This window comes from Cryptomeria japonica, chromosome 4, assembly GCF_030272615.1.
Source record: "Cryptomeria japonica chromosome 4, Sugi_1.0, whole genome shotgun sequence".
Taxonomy (NCBI): domain Eukaryota; kingdom Viridiplantae; phylum Streptophyta; class Pinopsida; order Cupressales; family Cupressaceae; genus Cryptomeria; species Cryptomeria japonica.
Window position 1 is genome coordinate 226,845,757 of NC_081408.1, and position 6,596 is coordinate 226,852,352.

Consider the following 6,596-nt stretch of genomic DNA (forward strand, 5'->3'; position numbering starts at 1 on the left):
TATGGAGACATCATTTCAGATAATGTACCTAATGGATTACCGCCTGTGAGAAGTATCAGTCATTACATGGACCTGATTCTCAGAGGTAGTTTTCCTAATAATGGAGCACACCATATTATACTGGCAGGAAAATAAGGAGTTGAATAGACAAGTGCAGGAATTGTTGAAGAAAGGTTTGATTAGAGAAAGCTTGAGTCCTTGTGCAGTTCCAACAGTGTTAGCACCTAAGAAGAATAGAAAATGGAGGATGTGTACTGATTTCAGAGAAATAATCAAGATCACAGTGAAGTATAGATTTACTTTGCCTAGTATGGATGACATAATGGATTGTTTGAGTGGATCCAGATACTACACAAAGCTAGACTTGAAGAGTGGATATAACTAGATCATAATTAGAGAAGGAGATGAGTGGAAGACAACATTCAAGATAAATGATGGACTATGTGAATGGTTGGTGATGCCTTTTCGATTGACTAATGCACTGAGTTCTTTCATGAGATTGATGAATGAGGTATTGAAGAAATTCTTGGGTAAGTTTGTTATTGTGTATTTGGATGACATTTTGATTTTTCGGTAAGAGAAAGGAAGAACATATGTTACATTTGAGACAAGTTTTGCAAAGGTTGAGAGAAGGGGAGTTTTTGATAAATATTAAGAAGTGCAGTTTCATGAAGGAAGAATTAGTCTATTTGGGATTTGTGATATCTGCAGATGGATCCTGAGAAATTAAGAACAATTGTTGAATGCCTACACTAGAGAGAATTGGAGAGGTAAGATCATTTCATGGATTGGCTAGTTTCTACCAAAAGTCTATCAGAAATTTCAGTTCAATTTGTAGCCCTGTGACAGAAGCAATGCGAGGAGTAGGAAATATTTCAAGTGGACAACCGGAGCAAATAGAAGCTTTGAATTGTTGAAGCAGAAGGTGATACAACAACCTGTATTGGCTTTACTAGATTTTAGAAAAGTTTTTCAAGTGGACTGTCATGCAAGTGGTAATGCAATTGGAGTAGTGTTAAGTTAGGAAGGTAGACCGGTAGCTTATTTAAGTGAGAAGTTGAATGATGCAAGGAGGAAATATTCAGTGTATGATTAGTAATTTTATTCCATAATTCAAACATTGAAGAAGTGGAGACATTATTTGTTGCCTAATGAGTTTGTGTTGTATATTGATCATCAAGCTTTGCAATATTTGAACAGTCAAAGTAAGTTGAATCAAAGACATATGAGGTGGATAGAGTTCTTTCAGAGTTATACCTTTGTGTTGAAGCATAAAAGTGGAAAGTCAAATAAAGTTGTTGATGCATTAAGTAGAAGAAGGAACTTGCTAATAGAGATGAGAGTGGAGGTAATAGGTTTCAAGGAATTGAAGAACTTGTATGAGGATGACCTAGATTTTGAAGAACCTTGGAAAGCTTGTAAGGAACCAGTTATGGTGGACAAAAGAAAGTGGTTAGATTATTTCATTTAGGATGAGATATTATTTAGAATAGTTCAATTGTGTATACCTAAGAGTTCTATGAGAGAGAATCTAATAAAGGAGAATCATAGTGGAGGATTAGCCAAACACTTTGGCATTGACAAGACAATAGCATTGATTAGTGAGAATTACTTTTGGCCTCAGATTCATTAAGATGTCAAGAAATTTGTGCAGAGTTGTAGGATTTGTCAACTTGCAAAAGGTAGTAGTCAGAATGTTGAATTATATAAGCCTTTGACAGTTCCAAAGAGACCTTGGGAGGACATAAGCATGGATTTTATACTTGGATTTCCTAAGACACAAAGAGGAAATGATTCAATATTTGTAGTGGTGGGTAGATTCTCAAAGATGACACATTTCATACCTTGTAAAAAGACAATAGATGTAGTACATGTTGCAGACCTATTTTTCAAGGAAGTGATGAGATTATATGGATTACCTAAGAGCATTGTTTCAGACAAAGACACCAAGTTTGTTGGATATTTTTAGAGAACCCTTTGGAAGAAAATGAAGACAAATTTTAAGTTTGGTTCTACTTTTCATGCACAAACTGATGGACAAACGGAGGTAGTGAATAGGAGTTTGAGAAATTTGTTGAGATGCTTAGTTGGAAATAAAACCGGAAGTTAGGACTTGATTCTTTCACAAGCAAAATTTGCCTACGATAATTCAGTGAACAGGAGTACCGGAGGGACACCTTTTGAGATGATCACCAAAGCACACCCTAGAGGCATATTAGAATTAAGAGATATTAGTAATGAAGATAAAAGGAGTGTCGAAGCAGAATAATTTACAAAACATATGAAGACAGTACAGACTCAAGTCAACAACATTTGGAAGACATGAACAACAAGTATAAGGAGAAAGTAGATGAAAAGAGGAGACATAAGGAATTTGTCATTGGAGATGAAATGATGGTGTATATGAGTAAAGAGAGATTTCCAATTGGAACCTATTGTAAGTTACAGATGAAGAAGTTTGGACCTTATAAGATCTTGAAGAAATTTAGTTCCGAAAATGCATATGAAGTGGATTTACCTGATAGTTTGGGTATTTCACCTATATTCAACATTGCAGATCTACACTAGTATCATGAGATAGAATTTAGTGAGGACAACATTGCAAAATTGAAAAGGAAGATACCCCAAAGGAAACTAGATCAGATTGAAGACATTTTGGATAGTAGGATTGGACGTAGCACCCAGAGCAACCAATACAAAGAGTATCTTGTGAAGTGGAAGGACAGACCAGTTGAAGATTCATCATGGATTTATCAGGCAGAGGTAGACAAAATTGGTTTCCCTTTGACCCTAACAAAGTGAGGGATTCACTTTTTTTTATTAACCTCAGATGTCTGATGTAGGAGCATCTGTGGTTCTTGGCAATCTTGCATCAACCAAAAACATTTCCTTTTCAGTTTGTTCTTGTTTTGCAATTTCAACATTTCATTATGTGTTTCTTTACATTTTCTCACTAGATCTTGTGGATCTTGATTTTGATTGAGGACTTGTTCATCTACCTTACCCCATGTCCGCGGGACGTTTGGATATTTTTCCGGTAAGTTATCGCTTCCAGAATCTAAGACAATTTTCTGACTTAGAACACCGAAACCGCTTGGACCTATTTGGCTATTGTCGGATCTTGTGAATCACTTTCATAGCTTGCAGAGCTTTAGTTCGTTGTTTCCAACATTCCTTGGCATTTGGCCGACCTTCCCTTGGGTCCTCACTTTATTCTATGGATTTTTTGGAGGGATCTCTTTGGCAGAGGCCGACCTTGTTTTACACATTTCATCTTGTTCATCGACATTTGTTTCACCTTGGACCGATGCGGATCACCCTTGATCATATAAATCAATGTAATTAAGCATTAGAATTTAGTATTTAGAACATGGAAAAGAGATTAGAAGGTTAGGAGGTCCGAAATTGGCTCACATTCTTGTTTGAGCCTGAATGTGCATAACATGCATGTTTTGTACTCAGGCTTGTGAGCTGAATTTTGTGAGCCCGCATGTTGCCGACAATTTATAACTGATTTTCATGAAATAATATAGTTTTTTTTTGCATTACCTCCATCACATTGAGTTGTTTCTGCTATGTAACTTTTGTTGCATGGTTCAGACTATTCTCTTTGAGGACCCTCCCACCGTGACTGCTCCACCCTACACTTTCAAACTTTTTATTTTGTACAATTTTGTACACATGTTAAATGCATAGTTAAGGTTGCTAGTTTGATCTATTTGGTGCATAGGCTAATTCCTAACATAGAAACCATCAACTAAACTATAACTAGACATTCTCCTCATTTGGACCAATCACCATTCCCTCCTTTTTCCTATCGTAGGCTAGGGTGTGTGGTGCAACCCAATCTATGAACCAGACCGCATGATACAACCTTCCACTTCTTTTAATTTCTATTTTTCCAACTCTAGAGATAACCTTCCTAAGAATTGGTTGTTATCTTATTATCCCACTCTATAAAACTTTTAATTTATTGGATAAGAGCATATAATTATAAATATTTTGATCCCCTTGCAATAAAATAGAATTCATAAAATAATTACAAAGTTGCATTGAATTATAAAATAATTACAAAGTTGCATTGAATTATAAAATAATTTAATATAGAATTATGCATTTAGTACACTATTACACTAGAGTTCATCAAGTATCTTCATTTTCATCAACTACCTGACATGTGATTATATTATTATTCAATCATTTAGGGCTTAACTTGTACAACCAATTGAAGTCTACTTCACCTCTTGCCTTGAATGAAATCTCTATTATGATTTTTAACACAAGTCATTTTCAAAAATATGCTAGGAGATAAAGGTATGACATATTCTAAGGGTGCATTAACATTAGACCAAGCTACACAAAATAATGTGGCCCCATCTACATCAACTCAAATATTATAAATAATTTATCGCATTATTCATTACTTAGATTTTTAATCCTAATTATTTGTTTCATTGCATTAGTGAACACTTTTTGTCTTAAAAGGAATTATAGTCTCATTGAAAACACATAATCATTCTTATTACCTTTGTAGCTACTCAATTTCTCAAATCTTCATTGAGGTAACTATAAAAGTGAATCTAAACTATGTTCAGTTTACTTTTACATTGATCGAGATGGGTTTTAAAACTCTAATAACAAAATTGAAAACTAAATTAACTAAAAATAAATATTAAAACTAGAAATAATAAATAATGCAAAACCTATAAATGAATCAAAGTGACATGTGCTACTATCTAGTTATGTATATTTATCTAGAAAAGTTAGAAAATGGAACTCCATATTGAATCTATATAATTTGCAGACTTGAAAATAAGGAAAAAAAAATAGAAAGTACGAAAATATTGTCAAAAGAATAGAATAACAATAATCTAATATGATAATATTTAAGTGAGATGAAATGGTTAAATGGGAATGGAAAGGAAGATAGACATAAACCTCTATGTGGATGCATTTTCAAAAGAAGCTTTATTTGTGACAATAAAAATAGTTGGGATTGCTTGGAAGCTTTACAAGAATGGTGAAGCCCATATTTTGTTCTCATGACCTCCATAGATAATCAAAATAGAAAAATAAAATCAAAGCTCATGTGCTATTATCCCATGTACATCTAAGAATAAGAATATTGATTAATAGGATTCTACCATGACTAACATGCATAGGATTAACATTTTGTGTGGAAGTAGTCATGATGGAAGATGTAAACGTAAGCACACTAGGCAAGGATGTAGGCATAGGAATAGAATGATTGACTTGACTAGTAGGTTGAGAGTAACCAAGGACTTTGGCTCAAATTTTTATTGGCATGATATTAGTGTCAACAATATGAGCAAGGCCACACAACAAATCAACACCAATTTTATAACTTTTTACCACTCTTTTTAATCCTTCAATCAATGGGATTGCCTCACTTTTTGGGACTCATTCATCGTTGAAGATTTTCAAATTCATTATCAATCTTCTCTAATTGGTCAACGATAACCCTAGTTAGTGATTCATCCACATTATGAGAATTATGAGGAGAATGGGGATAAATGACAGTCATTTGTTGGATTAGAGGAAGCACCAACATTCTCATGAAATAAGTTAGCTAAATTAGGCTCCATATACTTAGTAATTAAACCTTGGAAGCCTTAATTATACAACTTCTCATGGAAATATTATATGTAGGACTAATGATAACAAAACTCATGCGTAAAGGAGGGAAATTTAAATGCAAAAATTGAAAATTGTGATTAAACATTGTAATTTTTTTTTGTTTTAAATGATTGATTAGGCAATTTGAATTGTGATTTTGAATGATAAATGCCTCTAAATCATAGCATAACATGTCATAAAGATCAAATCTAAAAAATAGACTTGAAAAATTATGCAACCCACAAAGTTAATTTTAGAATTATAAATTAGGGTTTTTGTGAATTTAACTTCTAAATTTATGCAATTTAATTAAAAATGAGATCTATGAGTGCAAATTTAAATTTTAAAATGCCTAAATAATCAGATCAAGATAATAAATCAAAATTATGCAACCCACAAGTTTAATTTTAAAATTATAAAATTAGGGTTTTTGTGAATTTAGCCTGTATATTTATGTAATTCAATTGAAAATAAAACTTATGAGTACGAGTTTGAATTTGAAGATGCATGCAAATAAGATCTGAGATCACAAATAAGAAATTAAGGTGCAAGAAGCTGGGTACACCAAAATATAATGGTTGAAAAATTAGAATTAGAGTTAAATCAAGACAATAAAACCACTAAATGACCTAATTAACTACTACATTTAGAAGGAGAGGGAATCTAATAGATCTAGCCATGGAAGACTAAGATTTTGATCAAATTCTAGCTCTCTTTTGGAAAGGGCTTTCTTTTTCCTAAATTGAATTGATTTGATTGTTTGATAATTAGAGTAAAATAGGTGATAATTGAAGTATTTTGATATAAACAATAAGCTATAGATGTCGCATGAATCCATTGACCTACACTTGGGAAAAATAAGTTGTCTAGAATATGCTCTTAGAAATTTGGCCTAATTTTTTGAGACTAGGTAGTATCAATTCGCCATGGTCCTCCTAATTTTCCACTGTCGAAAGCTA